The 25,553-nt window shown below is 37.5% G+C and overlaps 1 long non-coding RNA gene across 1 annotated transcript in view; it reads right to left on the bottom strand.

Annotated features, from left to right (window-relative positions):
- Window positions 1-9,702: 9,702 nt before the first annotated feature.
- Window positions 9,703-25,553, bottom strand: part of LOC121393244 — a 61,828-nt gene continuing 45,977 nt past the window's right edge. The window contains exons 2-5 of the long non-coding RNA XR_005960892.1: window positions 22,279-22,365; window positions 19,585-19,750; window positions 17,465-17,633; window positions 9,703-9,942 (exon numbers count right to left, since the gene is read on the bottom strand). This is a non-coding gene — a long non-coding RNA (uncharacterized LOC121393244). The remainder of the gene's footprint in view (window positions 9,943-17,464; window positions 17,634-19,584; window positions 19,751-22,278; window positions 22,366-25,553) is intronic.

Consider the following 25,553-nt stretch of genomic DNA (forward strand, 5'->3'; position numbering starts at 1 on the left):
AACATCTGGTTGGTTGCTATGGGTTACTAGATGAGGGCAAAATTAAGGGCCGAACTCAGTAGCGTCACTAGAGGGGGGCGGTCCCTGGTGCGTGACGCGCAGCCGGGCCCTGTCCCCCTCCATTCGGCCGCATTTGGCCGCATTTGACAGTGGCGGGTGAGCTGCCGGGGTCCCTGAGGGGGTGCGGGCCCTGGCCCGCTCGCACCCCCTGCTCCCCCGGTAGTTCCGCCACTGGCCGAACTCCACGGTGTGATCAGGACCAATTCATTACCAGGTGACGACATGCATGCGATATGTCGGAAGTGCAGAATATAAAGGGACGGATTGAGAAAGCGCAGGTACAAACTACTTGTATCTGACTGTTGGATGTGAACATCTTACACAGCATCTTCATCCGACCGTTTTGTACCTGCAGGTCTGTACCTGCGATTTTCGATCAGTTCCATTATATTCTGCACTTCGAAAGGTTGCATGCGTGTGATCGATTGGCGACGAATCGGTCCTGATTGCACCATGGAGTTCAGCCCTACAAATTTTTAGTACACTATCTCATAGCAACCAATCAGCAAGTAGCATTTACTGGTTACCTGTTTAGAGTCAAATATCGTATCTATTGCTATGGGTTACTGCACTTGGGCAAACTTAGAGGCCTGTTTACTAACATTCAATGTTCTATTATTTTCTCTACATTTTAGATTTTTTTTCAAGAAAATTTAATGATAAATGGGGGGGGGGATCTGTACAGATTTGGTTGGAATGGCTTTCCAAGAGATAAATTTGGATTTTTATATAAACCCCCTAAGTGTAAGAACCACAAAAAACTCTTAATACAAAACTGCACCAACTAAAAGCTGATCATATAGAATAAATTCTGGCTTTTAGAGACTTTCTGATTTTTTTTTCACTAGTAAATCTTGAAGCTTTAGAGGTATTCGTATATTTTTTTCACATCGTTTGGTGTTTTTTTTGATTCATGCTATTTAAATTTGGATTTTTTAATAAATACCATGGCATTTGTGGCTTAAAAGAAGTGGGGACCTATTAATCAACAGTCTCATTTTAGTGGTTTTAGAGCTTGTTGAAACCACAACTTAACTCTAAACTTTCTCTAAAATCAAGAATGCCATATAATTTATTAAAAGATCCGAATTTAAAAAGCATGAACGAAAAAAGTGCTGAACGATCCAAAAAAAACAGAACACCTCTAAAAAACTGAGATTTTCTGACAATTCCTAGTGGAAAAACATTAGAAAGTACCTAAAAATTGTCCAATAGGATCAGCAAAACTCCCTTCGCCTTCTATAGGACCTCAACAACTTTTACCAAGTGAATTTTTGTATTAGAGTTTTTTCGTGGGGTTTACACTCAATAAATGTTGAGTTTTTAAGAAATACAGGTATTGGATAGGTTATCTACAAACCAGATCTGCAGATTTTTCTGAATTACGGGAAGGTTGTCTCACATGGACTCCATTATAATGGATAATCCAAATTTTTAAAAACAGTTTTCTTTTGCTTTGTAATAATGAAACAGCACCTTGTACTGATCCAAGTCATCTTTATTGAAGGCAAAACCAGCCTATTTATAATTTATTTATTGTTTAAATGATTTTCTAATAGACTTAAGGTATGAAGATACAAATTCAGAAAAGGTCTGTTCTCTGGAAAACCAGAAAGGTCCAGAGCATTCTGAATAACAGGTCCTATACCTGTACAGGAAAACCACAAATTTTCAGAGATTCATGAAAAAAACAAAATTGAATGTCATTCAAAAGACCCCAATGTCTGTTGTATTAGGGTACAACTACACGGACAATTTCTCCACGATTGTGGCGGATCTGGCGCTCTGCGACAAAACGCAGGCATCAAGTTGGATGCGACCGAAAACAAGGTAAGAAATACAGACGTCGGATGGTGTCGCAGAGTTCATCCGACGCGACTGATGGAATACAGACGCAGCATACATTGTCTGCATCCTAAAGTCGTGTTGCGTCGGACGAATGCTGCGACACCATCCAACGTTGCTGTTGCTTACCTTGTTTTCCGTTGCATCTGACTTGATGCCTACATGTTGTCGCAGATCGTCGGATCCGGCACAATTGCGGATAAATCGTCCGTGTAGTTGTACCCTTACATATTGGGGCTGATGGTATTAATGCTCAAAAATCAAATAATGAATTGGAACGAACTGATATTTTTAAGGCACAAAAACCTCAGTTTATTCAGCTTTATCTGTTTATACATTTTGTAAAGACAATTGCAGCATGGATCGTTTATTTTCCTTGTTTTGCCATGAAATATGATCTTGTTAAAGACCCCCCCCCCATCCACATTCTATTCTGCAGGTGCCATATATTAATATGGGAAAAGTCGAAGGGAGCCCAGCTTAGCTAGTCAATTGTATTTTTGATTTACAGTACAAGACAATAACAATTTGTATATTAGAGGCACTGAAGTATAGTTAAACAGCAGCACCATTGCCAATTTTGCTCAGGTTGCCTGACTTTTATGTAATCCATATGAGATCCTCCTGGAAAACATTAGGCATTCCGTTGGAAGCCCAGTACCCAGCTGCTCATTAGACCTACATTAGCCCATACTTTCCAAAAGCAAAATGGCTAGTTCAGGTTGCGATTGTTTGATGTACTTGAAAGCTTAGTGAATTTATTGCAGGATAACGCAGAGTGCAGCTCTTTTTTACGAGTTGATCATTTGTCCCAAACCCCCTCAAAGGGTCTTAGGTTACACAGTGATCAAGCGTTCCCCTTTCGCCGTGGAGAGGGCAGCAATGCTGAGCATAAGAAAGTTGAAAGCATTAATGAAAGTATGACTTATAAATTACTTCATCTTAGTCACCTTTTTTTCTAAAAAGGGGTGAGAGAGGCCAGAGTAAATTTATTTTTTAAGTGGTTTCTGAGATTTGATAGGGTCAGGTTTGAAACATTGCACTCTATAAATCACTTGCCGTGCCCCTGATTGATGTTACTGCATTGTAACAGTAGCGCATTGTTTCTTTCGCAACTGTGTTTATTTGTTTGATTAAAAAAAAAAAAGTTTGCCATGTAAGCACCACAAACCTGTCCTTTGGTGCTTGGCTCAATAATTTATTATTATATAAAATAGCTTTCTACCCACCAATGTCTCTTAAAGCCAAAGTAACATAGCTATTGACTGATCTAAAACAATAGTGTTGATATTACACAACCTGTTGTAGGTAGGCGCAAGTAATCATAGCAAACTAACCCAAAGCAAACTATAATACAGGCATATATACGGAAATCCATTATCCATAAAGTTCCTAATTAAAGGCCATCCCCCATAGACCATTTAATCCCAATGATCCACATTTTTATAAACTCTTTCTCTCTGTAATAATAAAGCAGTATCTTGTACTTGATCCACACTAGGATATAATTAATCCTTATTGGAGGAAAATCAGCCTATTGGGTATAATTAATGTTAAGTTCTGGTAAACTTAAAGGGATACTGTCATCGGAAAACATGTTTTTTTCAAAACGCATCAGTTAATAGTGCTGCTCCAGCAGAATTCTGCACTGAAATCCATTTTTCAAAAGAGCAAACAGATTTTTTTATATTCAATTTTGAAATCTGACATGGGGCTAGACATATTGTCAATTTCCCAGCTGCCCCAAGTCATGTGACTTGTGCTCTGATAAACTTCAATCACTCTTTACTGCTGTACTGCAAGTTAGAGTGATATTACCCCCCTCCCTTTTTTCCCCCAGCAGCCAAAACAAAAGAACAATGGGAAGGTAACCAGATAGCAGCTCCCTAACACAAGATAACAGCTGCCTGGTAGATCTAAGAACAGCACTCAATAGTAAAAACCCATGTCCCACTGAGACACATTCAGTTACATTGAGTATTGAGGTATGACGTTCTAAATTACTAAAAGATAAGTTATCCGGAAAACCCCAGGTTCCAAGCATTCCAGATAACAGTTCCCATACTTGTATACAGTATGTAAAAAGCTTCAAAGTGAGTCAAAATTTATTTATTGAAAAGTATTATTAAAAAAAGTATTATAATTCATATAAAGCCTGCAGCTTCAGGGGCCCCCAAACACCTACTTTACTTTTCGGGAGCAAGAAAGAGACTTCAATGACCGTCAAGTGGCAGTAGATACAAGGTCTAGTACTAGAATCTAGACTAGAACCCTCAGATGCAGGGGGGCCCATGGGACAAGGGTTCAGAGACCGAGGGTTCTGCTGAAGTGTAATCCCCCTTGCACTGATAAAAAAATTGTCACCCACCGCAAGTAATGGTATTTTTATCAGAATCCAAAGATATCTCACTATTTTTGGAAAGCCACTCTGGACAGACTTTACCCCCTTATTTATCATTAAATTTTCCCAAAAAATTATTGTGTAGGAAAAGATTTGAACGTAAAAAAATCTGAATGCGTCTTTTTCGGATTTGATGCCTGAATACATCAACTTTTTTGGATTTGATGCCCAAATACGCGACTCTTTAGAAAATTCTGGATATTTTCGTGACATCTGTCATTGACTTCTACATGAGCTCGGTAGGTCTGATTCGGAATACTTTTTTATTCTGACTTTTAACACCATCTGGGTTTAATAAATGACAACAAATTTGAAAAAAGTATGAAAAACTTGTGGTTTTTCTTTTTAAAAGTCCAACCAGAAAAAAAAAAGACTTTGATAAATAACTCCCTAACTGCCTGTCTATATTTCACAGGTTAGAAGAGGCATCTCCAAATAAAACATTTAAAGGCAGAGAGAAGAGAGAGGGAATTCCAGAGAAGGAGTGCAACTCTAGCAATACCTTTGATGTGAATATGTGAATTAGTAAATTTGAGTGAGGTGCTAAGACTTAAATCAGTGTAGTGTAGCCATTTGGTGAGTGCCTGAAGATGTAGGGTCAAGCAGCATTGTGAATTGCTTTAAATGTCAGGGTCATTTTTTATGGACCAGAGAAGTCATATCAAATTTACCCCCAAACTTTGTGACTTGTTTAAAGGTACACAAAATAGAGATCTGTGAAATACTGTATTTGCAATAGGGTCAGGGAACCCCTAGATGATTCGTAATATATTTATAATATACAGAAGAGGCTTATCTCCTGTATAAGGCATCACTCATTCGAGACAAATACATCAGTTGCACTAATGGGAATTTGGTATTAAAGAGCAACATGGTAATAGTAAGTTGCAGTTGGGAAATAGCTGAGCAGCTTGAAGAAAATAACCAGACTGATACTGAAATAAACTACACAAATGCCAGTTTATTAAAACAAAGAATAAAAAGTTTAAAAAGTGTCAAACAAGGTAAAATCAAAAAAATCTAATGTGGATGCAGGGGTAAGGCACAATTATCATTAATGGCATGAAGAACCAAATAGAACCATAACTGCACTTTACATAGAAGGAGCACCTCCCTCGGTTTTCATATGCTCTTTACAGAGAAACAACATCAACTGATGCAATTACAAGGATTCCCCTGTACTTAGAGCTAATTATCACAAATATTAAGCAGGTCCTCCTTGTATCATATTATTCACTATTTAGAACAATGGATGGTTTTCATTTGATGTACTTGTACATAATAATAGTTGTTAGGGAAAATTGAAGATATAGTTGTCCAAACTGGTCCACCACATGGGTGGTCTCACTGGCTACAGAGCCTAAAAAAAGGATATTCAACTGTATAGCCAGCTTTAGTTTTCTTTAAGAACAAGATTATGTTGCAATAGTAGGAAGTAACAATACTCTCTAGTACTAGTACCCACTTTCCTAAGAAACTGGGTTTTTTGTTCAAATGCATTAAAGTCAATAGGCGTTTTTTCTTATTTCGACTTTTTTTGTCATAGCGAAAATTTTGTCTTGGCGACTTTTTTGTCTCTGCGACTTTTTTTGTTCAAATGCATTAAAGTCAATAGGCGTTTTATCTTTTGGTGATATTTTCCATGGCCAATTTTTCCCGCAGTTTCACGAAAACATTCGCAGGTGTCGAAGTGGGGAATTTTGCTGCGAATCCATGCCTGACGAATTTCACTCATCACTATGTATTAATCATATGGACTCTATAAAGTCATTATTTCAAACATAACTATCCAACCAAAATTCATCATTCTCCATACAGATTTCTCATTAGACATGGAGGTCCTGATATAGTCCAGGCAATCGGAAAAACCTTTCTGCTAAATACCATTTATCTCCCAGTATAAACCAAACATTAACACTGCAGATATTGCAGAACTGGAACTTCTGACATCTCATCCATTAAATAAACTGAAAGGCATTTTTCAGTCCACAACATTTGGAGTCAGGACATTTGGTTGCTTTTCCCTGGTGCTCTATATCTTGATATCAAGGTGTTTGTGATAAGATTTTAGTTATTTGATATCAGACATCTATGTCATTAAACACACATATGTAAAAAGACAAAACATTTTTTTTGAATGCATAAATTAACATGAATATATGAAATAGTTCAGAAGTATCATTCTTGTTACTGACAGAATTTAAATGGAACTGACAGAATTTAAATGTCACCTATTTTTATATGACTAAATTAACACAATTAACAAAATAGCCTTTCATGGGTAGAATGCTGAATGGCACAGTTCCAGAAAATATGGAGGGCCTCTATTTGTACATGCATACTCTTTGTTTAACACATTTATATTTTTTAAACTACAGTTCATTTTTACAGAATTATCCTTGTATTATATCCTAAATGCAGGAATGTAAATGCACAGGGTACTTTGCAACACTGGATAGAAAAAAAAAATCTCTCTTTTCTTAAACGGAAATAGCGTAAAAGACGTGGATTTGCAAGCGGCCGTAGGAAAATAGGCCCACTTGAGTCTTTAATTTTATCAATGTAAATTATGTAGAAGAAAATCATGTTTTATGTATGCCAAAGTGCCCCGATAACATATTATAAAGAAAAAGTATGCTGGGAAATTCAGAAAGGGAGTTCTACCAACAGATCGGCTTGTATTCCATGTTAATATTTTATTCAGACACATTTCCTAATGCCTTCCAAAGGGCTATTCCAAAAGATATGGCTTCACCCCACCTGATAAAAAATGCAACAGACAGTTTATAAATAAGATAGTTATCTCCGACTAAGCAGAAACGTTGACATAATAACAGAAGCAATTAAAATCTCCATTCACACAGGAAAGCTAAATTATTTAGAAATACCTCAAATTAGGAAAATATGACTGTGTATGTTGCGCATAATGGCAGGTGACTTTAAGCAAGTTCCAAAAAGTTGAACTATTGTGATGATGATGATGATGATGATGATGATGATGGGAACTGTAATTTAGCAGCCGATGGAGTGCTGGACATTGCCTCCTCCAGTGGGAAGTATATCTTCCAGCACCCAACACAACCTGTGTTTTTCCCCAAGCTGCAATGTTTACCTTTTAGTAATGATTTCTGTATCTTTTTATGTACTTCCTTTAGCAGGAGGGAGCTATTGTCATACATTTAACACTTTTTTGCAGTATGTATAAGATGCATATAGACTTGTCAGAGGTTGATACCAATCTTACGGTGCAGATAGTACAGTTATTTAATACAGTTTGCTAATTTTTCACACAGTTATAATGGTACATTGAAAAACAGATTCATTGTAATATATGCTATATAGGCTCAGATGTGCCCAAACACCTAAAATAAAATATTTTGGGTTGTGACAAGTGATAGGCCCGATCCCTTATGTTGGCAAGTTGCCCCTTCCTTGTCAGCCAAGGTTTCCACCTGTAGATGTTGGTATGGTTGTAGACACAGGGAAGAGCTACCTTACTTCTGATCTGCCTGTATGTATATCCCGAGCTACTACTTTATTCCATCCCTGCTTTACCTTTTTAGTCATTAACCATTTAGAATAAAAGGACTCCAGCTTTAGTACCCGCTTGTCATTTATGATTACAAATAGTTTTGGGTCTTAGGTGCTCTAAATCTGCTAAATCCTTTTCAGAATCCATTTCAAGCGAAGAGTATGTATGTTCCTTTCAATATATTTTATTGCTAAAGATATAATACAGTAAATATTATCTGCCATATAGTATTGCATTCTATATAACTTACTTTCTTCATTATATGATTAGGCACTTTCTATATATTTATATATGCTGTTCTAAGAGCCCTATTAAAGATTAGAAAAAAAATATTTAGTTACCCGATTAGACAAACCCCTCCCTGCAGCACAAAGAATTAACAATATACATCAAGGTAAAATTTAAGCTTTATCATTTAACCTCTATTTGAACTGGCATCACAAAGAAAATATTTGTGATCCCAGTGTAACCAAACGCCACTCTAAGGGGCATATTTATCAACGGTCGAAGTTTGAAGTTAAAAAAAAAAAACGTTGAATTCAAAAAGACCAACTGAATGGTGGTCAAAGTTATTTGGGGTCGAAGTAGCGCTACTTCGAATTGTACGATTCGAAGTAGCGCTACTTCAATCTACTTTGTTTCAAAGTTTTTTTTACTTCGACCTTCGATCTCTCAAACTCCCCCAGTTGCCTCCATACAGGTTCTAGGAGGTCCCCCATAGGCTAAAACAGCACTTCGGCAGCTTTTAGGTGGCGAATGGTCAAAGTCGAAGTTTTAAAGAGTCAGTACTTCAAAAAAATTCGACCTTCGAATTTCGCAGTTTTTTCAAATTCGAATCGAAGTTGGACTATTCCCTAGTCGAAGTACACAAAAATAGCTCAGATTCTTAAGTTTTTCAATTCAAAACCTCGACCTTTGAAATATCTGCCCCTAACTGTTCATATGTGAATATTATTTTATTGAACAGTAGTGGCATTAGAAGTCTATGTAATATTGGTCATACTTATTGTTTACTAAGCCAGATTACTTTTCGTTAGGAACAGTAATGACAGCTACTGCTTGTAAGAAAAAAGAATAATGAGCAGCAGAGATCTACTAATCATTTCCCTCTTAGTATCATGGAAAATTATTTAAAGAAATTAGTTAAACCCTCATTATTAATACATATATCACCTGTTTCTAATGTAAAATATGAACTGGGATTCCCTCCTCTATTTAGTAAATCTGTCCTTAAGTATAACAGTTGAATTTAAGTATCAGTTTTCATGGATACTGTTTACTTCATATCATATCAAGGATAGCAGTCTGAGTCAAGCTGTTGTTCTGCCAAAATCCAATCAGGGACTGCTCACCCACCCTTCCCAGTGCCTATCAACATCAGAATATATTAGCACAACATCTGGAAAGCATTTACAGTGTGGTGATATACACCAATCATTAAGGTTAAGGAGATACAAAATATCATGACAACATTGGTTTCATATGAATATGGATGCAAACTAGGGTCCCATTTAAAAGTATTCCTATACGTAATGTAAAAGAGATGGAACAAGCCATTTAATGGAACTCAATGTTTTTAATAGAAGGGGCCCCAAATCACTAACCTGCCTTGAGATACATTTGGTCTTACTCTTAATCTATCTCTGAAGGCTTAAGAGAATTAAATATGGAGTATGGAGGACCAAAACATGTTAATTAGAATGAGAAAAGAGAAAGGAAGCACACTTGGTGGTAGAACTACACCCCTCTAAAGTAGTAATGGCAGACATTAAATGATTTGAATCTAGCCCAGCTGATGGGATACAAATAAACAATATTTTTAAATACATAATTAAAATGGTAAATAAAGAGACGAGAGGCTCTATTCAGTAATAATCTTATTTAGTTATATCAATAAATGGTACCATAAAGATGTGCGATACAGAACACAGAGCTAATTTCAAGGAAAGAACAAAGGCCTATGTTGAGGAGAATGGATTAAATAATATTTTGTCAGGAGAAACATCTTCTGTTTTTCATAAATCAAGTTAGACTGATCTCCAGGAAAAGCTTTAGCCTTCAGTCAGGTGTTACTCCCTGGAACTGGTCACGTTCTCGGTGGCTCCTACATGGATATAAGATACAGTTAGCTAATGAAGAATGAAGAGGTCACAGAACAAAACAAATATATATTTTCTATATATATATATATATATATATATATATATATATATATATATATATATATATATATATATATATATATATATATATATATATATATATATATATATATATATATGTGTGTGTGTATATATATATATATATATATATATATATATATATATATATATATATATATATATATATATATATATAAAATCTACTTCTGTAGACTATCCGGACTATCAGAAAAGGATGGATGCTGTCATGTATGCTTAGCTAAGCAGGTGCAGGCCCCCTGGGGGTTTCACAATAGTGGATAAAGAGTCAAACCTGAAAATTTAATTTTGGATGCATGCTGTTCTTGACAGTGCGAAAACTATATTATGGCAACTATTGTTAAATTGTTAAATTTATCATAAACATCATGAGATAAGAGGTCCCTGGCCAAACAATGGATCACAAAGGCTGGACAGAACCCCAAAAGTCTAAATACAGTTTGTTCATAATAGATTCATGCAATGTTCTTTCCCTTTCTATTTATCTACCTTGGATGGTGCTTTATGGGATGCCAGTTCCTTGCATGGTAGCATTGGTCATATGGGCTGAAGCTTCACCATCTATGAATTTTTACATAGGAGAGCTACAGTACATATTTTTAGAGAATTACAAGACTTTCTTTTAAAGTGCAGTTCGGTGTACTATGACCCCATCAACTTTTACCTTTCCACCATTTAAATAATGTATTCCTTGCTGCTGTATAATAGTGAACAACCACAACTTTTAACAAATGATACATTTCTAAAGACTAAAGTTAAGCTTAGTACTCTACTGGTTCTAGAATTTGTTGATATATACATTAAATGCAAGAACTATTATAGCAATAATTTGAACATAGATATTTCATTGAGGATGGCTACACACAATATGTGGTTGATTTTAAATGGGATTAATTAGCCTAGCCACTAATAGGTAATGCTAAAGCTTCTATTTTGGATAATGCTTGCTAATTGTTACTCTGACTGTAAATATTCATAGTTTGTAGCCTGTAATGTAACCAAGGTCTGCACCACTACATATATATATATACATACATATATTGATGATGCGGACCCAAGGAAGTTCATGTCTTTAATTTATTCTGGACTTGCATTGCATTATTTCCTTGTCATTAAAGTAGAACCAAAACCCCTTAGGTACAAGAGCCCACCTTAACTACCCTCCTTCAGCCCCTTTCATCGCTCCCTCCCGCAAAGTCTATTATGTAAAGGTGTCCCGTTTGAAAACCTGAGCTAAAAATGCAGAGTTCCCAGACGCCATCTTCTATCGATTACAATACTCTCAGCGGGGTTATTTATCAAAATCCGAATAGTTTTCTGAAAACTACTCTGAGCAAATGAGCACGGATATTTCTCCCCTATCTATCAATACTTTTTCTGAAAAATTCTAATGCAGGATAAAACTTGATAGAAATGCGAAAACATCTAATAGTACACATTTTTTGGATTTGTCACCAAAAACTGCGACTTTTTTGGATTTCATGCCCAAAATCTCTGACTTTTTTGGATTTGACGCCCAAAAACCAGAAAATCTTCAGATTATTGAACGAAACCAGCGCAGATTAGGATATCAACTGGACATCTGCCATTGACTTCTACATGAACTCGGCAGGTCTGAGTTGGAGTACTTTTTCATTTGGACTTTTAATACCATCGGAGTTTATTAAATCTCAAAAAAGTCTAGTTTTTTTTCTACAAAAAACTTGTGTCTTTCCTTTCCTTTAAAAGTCTGACCAGAAAAAAAAAACAGACTTCAATAAATAACCCCTCAGTGTTTCAGTGCCGACATGCACCCTCCATGCACATGCGCAATTGGAAATAGTCAGTAATCCATTTCAACTGCAAATGCGACTGCAGGGTGAATGTCAAAGAAGAGACCCAAAGTGTATCCGCATTGACAGAAGATAGTGCCTCGGAACTCCACTGTGCTACTCTGTGTTTTTAGCTCAGGTTGTCAAAACAGGAGCATTTTTTACATAATAGACTGTGTGCAAAGGGAGAGATGAGGCGGCCGATGCAGGGAAGTGGAAGGGGCTTCTGTACCTAGGGGAGTTATTTTCTCCTTTAATAGGTGTCCTGTTAGTGATATTTTAATTATTAGTGGTGCTTGCGAAGCAAAGCATCACTACTGTTATCTTGCAAACTTATTAGTGGTGCTTGCGAAGCAAAGCATCACTACTGTTATCTTGCAAACTTATTTTTATTCTTCTTCCGTATGAAAGTTTGGCGCGTAACTAGTCCCGCACCGTTTGTCCTAGACCCATGAATGAGGTGTCAAATCGTGCGGCTTAATCGGGTGGTATGACTTTTCTAAGGGGTGGGTGGTTAATTGCCCCTTGCGGGGGCAATTAACCACCCCGAAAAGTCCCATAGATTAACATTGAGGCCAACTTTTGACGGATTCTAGCGCAGAGAGGGAATCTTGTAGAAACGTTAAATTTACCACATTTGAAGAGGTTTGCGACCTGTGTCAGATGATACCCCACACGAGGGTATAAGTTTTACCCCCGGTGCAGGAGAGGTCCCCAAATTTGCCCCATTGACTTATAATGGGGAATTTATCGAATAATTAGTTTGTCGCAGACCCATGAATGAGGTGTCAAACCGTTCAGCTTATTCGGGAATGGGGTGTTGTGACTTTTCTGTCCTATTTTGGGGACCCAAAAAAGTGAGCGGAGCCGCAAAGAACCAATCAGATTTTCCCTATTGACTTCAATGAGAAAATGTAAACAGCTGTAATTCTCACAGTAATAAAGCCAGAGCTCCCAAACTTGGCACCGTGGGTCACTGGGTGACTGCAGCCAAAATTTACCTAAAGTGGGCGGAGTCTACAACAGCCAATCAAATTTCAGCCATTCAATTAAATAGGAAAATTTTAAACTGCTGCCGCTCTTAGACGGTTAATGGCAGCCTCCTCAAAGTTGGCACAGTTGGTCACTGGGGGACTGGGATTAAAATTAAGAAAAGTGGGTGGAGCCAAAACCAACCAATCAGATTTCTTTGATTGGTTTTAATGGGAAAAATTAAGAAGGCTGCCATTCTCTCAGTATTGATGTCAGGGACCTTGAATATCACAAATGTGGTCGCTGGGGGTTTCCACTTCAAGTTTAGAAAAAGTGGGCGGAGCCACCAACAACCAATCAAATTTCATTCATTGATTTTCAATAGAAAAAAATAGAAATGCTGCCATTTTTACACATTAAATGACAGCATTCCCAAACTTTGGTATGTTAGTCACTGAGTGACTGTGGTTCACAATTAGGAAAAAAAGGGGCGGGGCAACAACAGCCAATCAGATTTCAGCCTTTGACCTTAATGAAAAATGATAAACTGCTGCTATTATCACGGTTTAAATGCTAGGTGTACCAAACTTGGCTCAATTACTCACTGGGTGACTGCGGTCAAAATTTAGGAAAAGTGGGTGGAGCCATAAACAGCCAATCCGTTTTCACCTATTGACTTCAATGTAAAATTTTTGATTACCGCCGTTCTCACAGTTTTAAAACCGGAGGCCCCAAACTTGGCACTGACCATGACTAGGTAACTGGGGTTAAAATTCAGAAAAATGGGCGGAGCTTAAGACAGCCAATCAAATTTTGCCTAACGCTATTCAATGGGAATATTTAAATTCCTGTCATTCTTACACTGTTAATGTAAGAGTGCTCAAACTTGGTCCATTTGGTGACTGGGTTGCAAATTTTTAAAAGTGGGCGGAGCCAAAAATAGCCAGTTTGTTTGGATTGATTTCAATGGTAAAATTTGGTTGGCTTTAAATTTCACCGGTTTAATCCGGATTCTACCGACTTTGTGTACTCTCTAGGCACCAGGGGCGACTGGGCAAGACACCCAACATATATGGGGGGCCTGAGTTTTGCCACGGCAAGCACCACTCACATTTTCTTCAGGAAATGTACCTCTCTAGTTTTTATTCTTCTTCCGTATGAAAGTTTGGCGCGTAACTAGTCCCGCACCGTTTGTCCTAGACCCATGAATGAGGTGTCAAATCGTGCGGCTTAATCGGGAATGGGGTGGTATGACTTTTCTAAGGGGTGGGTGGTTAATTGCCCCTTGCGGGGGCAATTAACCACCCCGAAAAGTCCCATAGATTAACATTGAGGCCAACTTTTGACGGATTCTAGCGCAGAGAGGGAATCTTGTAGAAACGTTAAATTTACCACATTTGAAGAGGTTTGCGACCTGTGTCAGATGATACCCCACACGAGGGTATAAGTTTTACCCCCGGGGCAGGAGAGGTCCCCAAATTTGCCCCATTGACTTATAATGGGGAATTTATCGAATAATTAGTTTGTCGCAGACCCATGAATGAGGTGTCAAACCGTTCAGCTTATTCGGGAATGGGGTGTTGTGACTTTTCTGTCCTATTTTGGGGACCCAAAAAAGTGAGCGGAGCCGCAAACAACCAATCAGATTTTCCCTATTGACTTCAATGAGAAAATGTAAACAGCTGTAATTCTCACAGTAATAAAGCCAGAGCTCCCAAACTTGGCACCGTGGGTCACTGGGTGACTGCGGCCAAAATTTACAAAAAGTGGGCGGAGTCTACAACAGCCAATCAAATTTCAGCCATTCAATTAAATAGGAAAATTTTAAACTGCTGCCGCTCTTAGACGGTTAATGGCAGCCTCCTCAAAGTTGGCACAGTTGGTCACTGGGGGACTGGGATTAAAATTAAGAAAAGTGGGTGGAGCCAAAACCAACCAATCAGATTTCTTTGATTGGTTTTAATGGGAAAAATTAAGAAGGCTGCCATTCTCTCAGTATTGATGTCAGGGACCTTGAATATCACAAATGTGGTCGCTGGGGGTTTCCACTTCAAGTTTAGAAAAAGTGGGCGGAGCCACCAACAACCAATCAAATTTCATTCATTGATTTTCAATAGAAAAAAATAGAAATGCTGCCATTTTTACACATTAAATGACAGCATTCCCAAACTTTGGTATGTTAGTCACTGAGTGACTGTGGTTCACAATTAGGAAAAAAGGGGCGGGGCAACAACATCCAATCAGATTTGGGCCTGAGTTTTGCCACGGCAAGCACCACTCACATTTTCTTCAGGAAATGTACCTCTCTAGTTACCCTTTATTATTACAAAACTAGCATGTTACACAGCACTTTACAAAGAATATTAATCATTAACATCATTTTCTAACCCCTATCAAATTCACACCACTTTTTGCTAGCTTATGGAACAGTTGTTTTAGGAGATACAGCAAAACAAGGAAATACCTGTCTGAATTGCCTCCTATCCTTTCTAGGCAAAACTGCTTTAGATTTCCAAAAAAAAGCATTATGGGTGTGTCAAACTAGAAGGTTTTTTTTATGTGTTTTGTACAACTTGTGGACAGTTTTGTTAACTCAGTAATTGGATGACAAATTTCAAAAAGTCTCCATGTGCCATTACTCTAAAACTGGAAGTCCATAAAAACAAGAAACAAGAAAGCATTTAGAAAAGACTGTCATGTATGTATCTGCTAAGCAGAAATGTAGCTACATGAAGGTTTTCAGGCTATTCTAGTTCTTTACCTGAGGTAGGCAAAATCAACATATGGCAGTAACTCAACAAATATAGGAAATATGTAAAATATTTCAGGAGAAATTCCACCTGATGAAGAATATTCAGTTCAGAGGCTGTGCAAGTAGGATTGCCACCTGGTCGGTATTTTACCGGCCTGGCCGGTAAAAATGATGGTTGATCCCAATGTTATTAATAGGGGAAAAAAGATAAATATATAGGAAGGCCGGTATTTTTTTCCAGAAAAGGTGGCAACCCTATGTGCAAGACAAAGGATTCATATTTAAAATTAGCAGACTCAGGCCTTATATATTGTTAATTGAAAGTAAGAAAGGTGTCCTGCCACATACTGACCAGAGATTGAAAGTTAATATGAAACATTGATGTGAACTAAATTGCCTTTCACGTGATCAGAACAAACATGCAAGGTAAAGTAATAATAATAGCAAGGTTGATTCAGCTCTAGTAATTCATAGCAACCAATCAGGTGTTTGATTTCAAATGTTATATATTGTAATATGAGTCAGTTCTCCACCAGGTTTTTAAATCAGCTAACTTGCAGCACTATTTCAGGAGTTAGGGGTGCAGAAAATGTAGGGGAGAAGGGGGATTATTTTGATATAGCGGACTTCTCCCATAGGAATCAAAGGGCTTTTTACAGCAAGCAAGGGAGCCATTATAGGCACACTAAGATGCCTGGAAGCCAGGTGATTATGTGACTTGTCCAAGGTCACAAGAAGTTGCCACAGGAAATCAAATCAGGGTTTCTAGCATAAAATCCCAAATCAAAGGCTGATCGCTTAACCTCTAGGCTAGCTCCTCCTTCTAGTAATTACATTTACACATAACTTACTTTGTTAAAGGACATGCAAAAATTTAATCGGTGAACAGCCTTTTTGAAATCTCTAAATAACTGCCACTCTGGTTGTTCAAAGGTCGACAGTAAGGCTGCAGCATCCCCTTAATCCGTTAGGATTCTTTCTCCTCCTGTAACCTACTCTGCCCCCTCCCTCAGGAATTTGCTTTGGCTGTTGGCTCATGAGCATGCTCAGTTCTTCTCAACTCAGATTAATAAAAACACCCTCCAGTCTAGCAGCCAATGAAGAGATGGCATTGCTGGTTCCCATAGAAACTCTACTCTAGCTGTCTGCTCCTATTTTTAAATCCCAACCCATCTCCTGAGCTCAGAGTAACCATTACAGTGCTCAATCCAAGCAGGACTTGTCATCATAGTAAAGTCTGCCTGTGTAAGCCTGCATTTTTCAATTGCATGAACTTTACATTGCATATGTGCTGTTTGCAGATATAAATGCACTGACGATTTGTCTGAAGGAAAATGGCCCCCGGGTGAAAGCTGCTATTTGTTTTAGGGAACTGTAATGACGATGGCAAATGGAGGGGGTATAAGCAGTACAAATAATGCCATTTGGGTGGGGGATATGTGCCCAAATTATATACATGGTAGGAAAATATAGGCTTTACTTGTCCTTTAATAACATTGGCTTCAATTACAGTTTCTACTAGCTGGACTAGTAAATGCACGGCCACTTGTTTACCCTGAATTTACTACAGAACTGGTTAGTTTTGGTACACCTCTGTGACCCAGTCTTAAAAAATTATACATCTTGAGTTTCACAAAACAATTTATTATGTGAGCTCTGCCATGCAAAGCTACTTTTAACCAACGCCACTATAAAAAAGTGCATTGGTTGGTGTAGTGTGCCAGACATCTTATAGATTAACAGAATATTGACAGGGTATTGCTTGGATGTTTCAAAGGAAACACCTTTTGCCCAACACTGTACCAATTAAGATGCAAGGATATGAGATGCTCTCAGTAGCATGAATATTTTTTATTCAAAATGTTCCCATATTATGTGTCAATAACTAACCTGCACAGTGGCAAAAAGACTCGAGTGGCTTCACAGAAAGCAGCAGAAAGTCAAATACCTCTTTAAGTATGAAGGTTTGTACTTGGAGTTTCCTCCATTGAATTTTTTATGCAAAGAAATCAAATATAGGCTGCACGGGTCTGGCCAAAATTAGCTTGACAAGGATAACCTAGGGGAAAAAACCAATACAGTGACCAGATAAGAGATCATGGTTTAATAACCTCTTCCAATAAACCGTACCTGCCAATTACAACCAATGTCTAATCAATGGAAACTTCAACCGAACCTTCAAGAAGCAATCTAAAGAAATACAGTATATTTCCCTATCAGTGTATTTCAGACAAACATTTACATAGCATGCCTCTATATATCTATCTATTTTTTATTTAAAAGGCTGTTATTATGAAAAGGCAAGGCCATGCTGCATTATTTATTTTGTATACAATGATTTCCATTACATGGAAGTTAATGCATAGAACTAGCTGAAATACTGTAGTTTCCATTAAAGATGTATATGAACAGCAAGTAGCAGTGGAAGGGTTCCAAACAAAGGGCAGGTTTTAAATAAAGGCAATAACCACAATGCTTCTTTGTTGCATTGGTGTAAAATTCATCTGCTGCTAGCCACAATGATGTATAGCATAATCAACCCACTGCACATTGAACAATCCAACATTCCAAATTTCCTTGCCCAGATATACAATGTAAAAAAGACCTTTTACAGATACTAGAGAATGCCCAGCATTATACATTTACTGCTTAAAAATTTCTGTAGGCCTCAATAAGAATACATTTTACTGTTCTTTTAAAATGTAAACCAATTTCAAAAAATTGGGCACTTGTGCCTACCCAAAGATGTGCAGCACAAGTTGCACATTACACCTTCCACTAGATGGAAAATAAAGAACAAGATACAGAATGAAGCTCTCGATAGCCCAAGAGAACCTTGTACTTAAAGGAAAACTATACCCCCAAAATGAACACTTAAGCAACAGATAGTTTACATCATATTAAGTGGCATATTAAAGAATCTTATCAAACTGGTTTATATATTTAAGTAAATATTGCCCTTTTACATCTCTTGCCTTAAGCCACCATTTTGTGATGGTCTCTGTGCTGCCTCAGAGATCACTTGACCAGAAATACTACAACTCTAAGGGGGTTATTTATCAAGGTCCGAACTTATCTCAATATTTTCTGCTACAAACTCCGATTTAAGCCGTTCGGGTTTTTGACCCTTATTTATCATTACATTTTCCCAAAAATTTGCTTTGCGGTAAAAACTCAGATTTTCCCAATTTTTTTCGAAGTTTTCACCCGAAACCTCAGATTTTTGCCTGAAAACTTCTGGGTTTGGCATGAGACCCAGCGCACATCAAAAAATCATTGGGACTTCTCCTAATGACTAATATGCAATCTCAACAGGTCTGATATGCCGGGTTTTCAGATTCTGAGTTTTCCAGCCTCTGGGTTTTAAAAGCCCGATTTTATTAAAAAAATCAAAAATTTTTGTGATTTTTGCATTCAGGGTTTAGTAAATAACCCCCTAACTGTATCAGGAAGAAGTGTGGAAGCACAGAACTCTGCCTGTTAATTGAATGATGTGACCTAACTAATATGGTTTGTTGGTATTTTGTATTTATGATTACCCAATGGCACATACTTCTAGAAAAGTATATTATTATGAAAATGGAGACCTACATTGTTTGGGGGTATAGTTTTCCTTTAATGCCTGCTAGAAGAATAAGTTAAATATAGAACTCAGTTGTGCTTTAAACTTGCCGGCTCTCTTACATTCATATCGGAATATTTATTGGCTGCCCACATGAGTATCTTATACATTGAAGATGCAAGTTGCCCCTGACAGCCTGCAATTCAGTGTCAGTCTCTATGGAGGGAGAGGTTTATAGGCTAAAAAAATGGCAATTTGTGTAGACTTTTGCATTCTGAATCCTAACCTTCCCTTTGTATTAAAAAAAGCCCATAATCAAATCCTGGCTGCCCTTAATCATAGCACCATGTTGCATCTTATCCATAGCCTATGTCCAAAACATGGCTCATTTAGTAGCTGCAAAAGTCAATGCAATTACAATGTGAGGTCACCTACTGTGGAGTCTCACCTGTATCTACTACTGTGAACACTGAGTGGCTTTTCTTCATTTTCTTTATGATGCTCCCATATTGGGCCTCATAGTAGAGTGCTTTTGTTGCTTCCCATTCGGTTTGTGCAATGGATCAAGTAGTTTTTCTTCCTGGATTCAAAGAGCTGCAAGTACTTTAGAATACCTGAGACCAGATAATCCCAGATAATTAAAAACTCAGGTCTGGAGCTTTTCATTCTCAAATCCTACTCCTGCACCAGGTAAGATACACATTAAAGGAGCCAAAGAATATAGACAAAGACCAATATCCTAAATACTTAATACAAAGCATCAAACTATAGATAGTTGTAGTCATTTCCTGGAACACCGAGCAGGTGTTTATTGCTAACACTGATTAATTATGAGTATTTCATACTCTTTATATCTGTTATGTGTGAAATATGAAATGTTTTCCCAAGCTATTGACATATGGGATAATGACTCCCAACTGTAAATGATAAGGATATTAGAAGTCATGTTCCATGAAAGTATAAAGACACAAAGCCGCAAGCCAAGTGCATATATTCTGGATGCAGAACTCCAAGGTCACTTCTTTATACAGTAATTTCATGTAGGAGTATATTATCTGTTATAATCCATGTGACAGTTCCGGACATAGGAAACACAAGCTTTATTTATTTGATGCTTGTGACAGGACTATAGCTTTGCCTTTACATTATAGTTCAATTGCATTATTGTATCCAATACAAGAGAGTTTTACCACCCAAAATTCCAAGATATATTTAAAGCCTTGCACCAGAAAAAATGAGTGCAATAGCTGTGTAACATATCCCATATTAATGAATGAGGTTAATGTTTTTGATGAAGCTGACCTATAACAGCTACAACAGATAAACTGCATTGATTCTCCAAAACTATGAAATAGTAACTGAGAAATGGCTACAATTTTGTGAATATCCACTGTAAAATAATTGTCTTGCTTAGATAAAAACCTCACAATGCCAACTCCATTTCTCCCAATTGCTCTTTAAAGTGTCTTTAGTTCAAGGTTCTTGAGACATTCTAATGTTTCTATTATTGCTCCTGTTGCTTATTTAGATCCAGCTACTGCATCTACAGTCAGCAAGTCACCTCCGGCTACTCCAAGTATAATTTATTATCAGAAGGTAAAATTTACTTATATCAGAGAGAAAAAATATAATCAGCTCAACATAGTGTGGACACATTAAAACCTCCACAGGGAAATAAAATGAAAACCATGCATAATGGCACATAATGTCTGTGGTATGGGCCATATCATTGTTCCAGAAGAAGATACTTTCTAAAGTTCAAATAAAAGAGACATAGAGAAATATCACATAACAGCAACAGTTTATTACAGAATGTTAAGAATAAAAGAACATTACAGAGTCACAGAAATACACATAAGCATTTATAGCTAAATCTCACAAAGGCAATGCTTCTACAGCAATTTATTTTTTACAGGACTAAGTAATCTTTTTACACAACTCTTCAATGCAGACCATTACATAGGAGCATTGCAACTTTAATTTAATGCCCAGAGCTCTTTTATACCCAAATATTAATATTACTGTGCAGGTATGGGACCTGTTATACAGAATGCTCGGGACCTGGGATTTTCCGAATAACAGGTCTTTCTGTAATATGGTTATTTATACCTTAAAGGGATACTGTCATGGGGAAAAATTTTTTTTCAAAATGAATCAGTTAATAGTGCTACTCCAGCAGAATTCTGCACTGAAATCCATTTCTTAAAAGAGCAAACTGATTTTTTATATTCAATTTTGAAATCTGACATGGGGCTAGACATATTGTCAATTTCCCAGCTGCCCCTGGTCATGTGACTTTTGCCTGCACTTTAGGAGAGAAATGCTTTCTGGCAGGCTGCTGTTTTTCCTTCTCAATGTAACTGAATGTGTCTCAGTGGGACATGGGTTTTTACTATTGAGTGTTGTTCTTAAATCCACCAGGCAGCTGTTATCTTATGTTAGGGAGCTGTTATCTGGTTACCTTCCCATTGTTCTTTTGTTCGGCTGCTGGGAGGGAAAAGGGAGGGGGTGATATCACTCCGACTTGCAGTACAGCAATAAAGAGTGATTGAAGTTTATCAGAGCACAAGTTACATGACTTGGGGCAGCTGGGAAATTGACAATATGTCTAGCCCCATGTCAGATTTCAAAATTGAATATAAAAAATCTTGTTTGCTCTTTTGAGAAATGGATCTCAGTGCAGAATTCTGCTGGAGCAGCACTATTAACTGATTCATTTTGAAAAAAATATTTTCCCATGACAGTATCCCTTTAAGTACTATTAGTAAATAATGTAAATATTAAATGGGAGATCGCCTTCCCATAACTTGGAGCTTTCTGAATAATGTATTACGGTGTCATCCTTAGAAAAGGAGAATCATTTACCTGGGTGTATTTTCTACAATTTACTAATTTTCGACCTTTTCACTGGATTTTGTGCAGGATTTTTTTTACATTTTTTGGAGTTCAATTTTGTAATTTTCAAGGCTCATTTATAATCTTGAGCTGTTAAGAAAGAATTGTAGGGTCACTAAAAAGAATGCATAATAATATATAATAATGTCAAGATGTGCTCAGTGGGGATCTCCTTTGACTATGATTTAAGCAGCATACAGAACCAAAGCACTCCAGTCAAAAATGAGAAAAAAGTTTGTGTACTTACCCCAGAAATCCTGTACTGCTAAGTACACCAGCAACTTTCCTTTCCTTTTTGGCAGCAGTGCCTTGGTTCTGTATACAGTACTGTGATCTACGGAAAAGCAGAAGGGGTGATAAGGTGCTCACTGTGGGGATCACCTTTAAATAGAGGCATACAGAACCAGGGTAGTCTTGTCAAAAGGGAAAACGTTTTTGTGTACTCACTGCTTGTTTCATTTACAGCTAAATATAAAACAATGTTCTTCTCCTTTGGCAGAAATGCTTTGTCTCTGTATAGTGAGATCTAGAGAAAGGCAGCAAAGACCACAAGGAATGGCAAATGGGCCAAACTGAGTATAAATACAAAATAAATGCCCTGTGCTAAAATACATTTGGCATATTAAATATTTAGCATCCTTCTTTTTGTCTAAGGCCTCGAAACCCTAGCAGAATGCCATATCTACCCTGCCCTAAGATCAATTTTGCTAATGACTGTTTGACGATAAAATGTACTTTCAGATGTTCCCTGGAAACTGTCATTTTCCCTTATTCAATTGAAATGATTTGAAAATATGTATTAGTTCTCTCGTATTAACTAAAGGAATTTATACTATTAGCATGCAGTTAGAATAATTTGTGCCAAACTCTTCACTTTACCACTTAAGGTAAATATCTGCAAATTGTTTGAGAGAAGCAAGTTCAGATCTGATTTCATTACATTTATTTTAAATTATAGCTATTCGGGTTTTTTTTTCTGCCAACATATTTTTTTTAACGGTTTAACTTTATCATGAACCCCTAGTTAAATGTAAAGTTTGTGAGTTTGTTTTAGAGAATAAAAAATGCTTGAAAGTAATTACATTTCTGTTTGCACATGGGAAAGTCAGCAGGAAGATGGAGCAGGTTTTGGAAGAAAATGTCACTAAGGTGGGGAGCATATTTAACATCAATCAGCTGGTTAAATACATTATAACCAGAGTACCTGAACGCAATATACATGCAGCATAAGGTGCTGTAGAGCCTGACAGTAGGGAAGTCAGGGCTGACAGTAGGGCAGTCCTGTCGTTAACGCCTACCATACAGCAGCTGCAGCCTGCTATGTACAGAACTCCATTACGGCCTGCTCCACTTGCACAGCTAAAAGGGGCAGAGTATACAAGCTTCCCCCACCCCTAATTAATAAAGCATTAAAAGAACTGCAGAACAATGTTCTGCTATGGAAATATGAGCAACCCTCGGGTAAGACAAGCAAGAAAGCATTTTTAAAAAGACAATGTTAAGTAGCAATGGTCTCAGTACTGCAGTGGTCACTCTAGACACGAATTCTAGGAATAATATCTTCTTTTTTTACCACTGCAACTCAAAGGACCCCAAAAGAACATGAAGAGAGCACCCATTTGTTTTTAATATTACCTATTTTAATGCCATGTGTGTCAAACCTTCTCTTCTTTTAAGAAGATGAAATGTCTTTTATTTGAATGTTTAAGCTTACAATAAAGTTGGTCAAAGGAAGGCATAAAATGGACAGGAAACAGAGAGAGTTAGACCTTAAACTGGAGAAGAGGGGGCTCAGCAAGAGGCAGCTAGAATATCCAGTACGTGTTCATTATCATTGAATAAAGGAGAAGTTTTGGTTTATAATCAAGTTTTGTCTTCCAAGTACCCCCATCAATTTTACATACTTTCTAAAATAAAACTACCGTATATACTCGCGTATAAGCCGAGTTTTTCAGCACCCAAAATGTGCTGAAAAACTCTACCTCGGCTTATACGCGGGTCAGCTAAAAAAGGTTGCCGCTTACTCACTGATTGAAGTCTGCAGTGACTCCTCCGTGCTGCCCATACTTCTCCCCGCTCGTGGCTTCCTTAGCACTCAGCCCCTCCCCTCTCAGCTCTCGTCACTCAGTACTCAGTATTGTGTGCGCATTACCGTATTGCGCGTAGGAGCGTAGGAGCGCACAAGAGTTTAGAAGAGGAGCGCTCGAGACGTGGATGAGGTGCGCGCTCACTCTGTGATACGAGCACGCACCTGTACAGGGAGCGGAGGCGCGCGTCTTCTCCCTTTGTGATGTGCCCTGGGACGCTGCAGCCTCGTTATAGGGGGAAAGGAGGCGGCAGTTTACTTCTCCGTGTAAGTTTGTGAGCTACCATTGTCATTTGAGAGGGAGGACTGATTGACAAGAGCTGAGAGGGGAGGGGCTGGAGCAGAATTATGTATACTTGTGTGTGCAGTAGAGCATGTGTGTTAGAAAAATAATGTGAATATATAACACTAGGTATAATTGAAAGGTTAACAGTTCCAGTAATGGCCTTATTGCATGACATGTCCACCTTTTTCACCTTGACAGCAGCATGGAGGAGTCAGTGCATGCTTCAGATCAGTGAGTAAGCAGCAACGTTAAAGCTTTAAATTGGCCATGTCTTAAAATAATTTCTCACCCCTAGGCTTATACACGAGTCAATAAATTTTTCCAGTTTTCTTAGGTAAATTAGGTACCTCGGCTTATACGCGGGTCGGCTTATACACGAGTATATACGGTAGGTGGTGGGACCAATTATAATATTAGTCACAGAAATTAAAAACTTTCTAAATATAACCAATTATAAATTCCATTTATAAAGTAATCATATCCTCCTTTTGGCAATCTCTCACTCTCCCGAGAGCCATTGCTGCTATGACTTCTTTTCATACTTATAAACTAAAGCCAATATTAAAATATATATATTTGATATAGCGCGCAAGTGAAAAGGACAAAATAAGAAAAATATAAGCAAAATCTGCCTTTTGATGACTCTTCAGAGGCATATATATTTTCTAAAGCAAACAATAGATTTGCAATGGCTGATTGGCAGTGCTATCTGAGCCGTATTCTTTTATAAATGTCCTTCTTGTGCATCTGGTACCTGCTCCATATGCAGCAATCAGATTCCATTATATCTTTTAATACATTGTTAAAAACATGGTAGAAAACATAATCTCTGTATCTTTTAATGCTATACACCTGCTCAGAGTACTAACTCAAAGTTGCAGTTATCACTTTAGCTGTCTCCCTATCTTAATTTGAATCCATTTTTACAGAGAGCGGAACATTTGTTTTTGAAAGTTTAAGGATAAAATCAATTTGTGTCTCTTTTGGATAACCACGTCGATTCTAGCCGAACATGCTGGATAAGCCTAATTTTTCCACTAGAAATAGTGTGTGTGATTGTTTTGAATAATAATTGTAATAATGAGGGCTTATATGTAGGTAGATTGCATTAGATAATAGATTTTATGCTACTTTTACTCTTCTATCAAGA

This window comes from Xenopus laevis, chromosome 4S (genome assembly GCF_017654675.1).
Source record: "Xenopus laevis strain J_2021 chromosome 4S, Xenopus_laevis_v10.1, whole genome shotgun sequence".
Taxonomy (NCBI): domain Eukaryota; kingdom Metazoa; phylum Chordata; class Amphibia; order Anura; family Pipidae; genus Xenopus; species Xenopus laevis.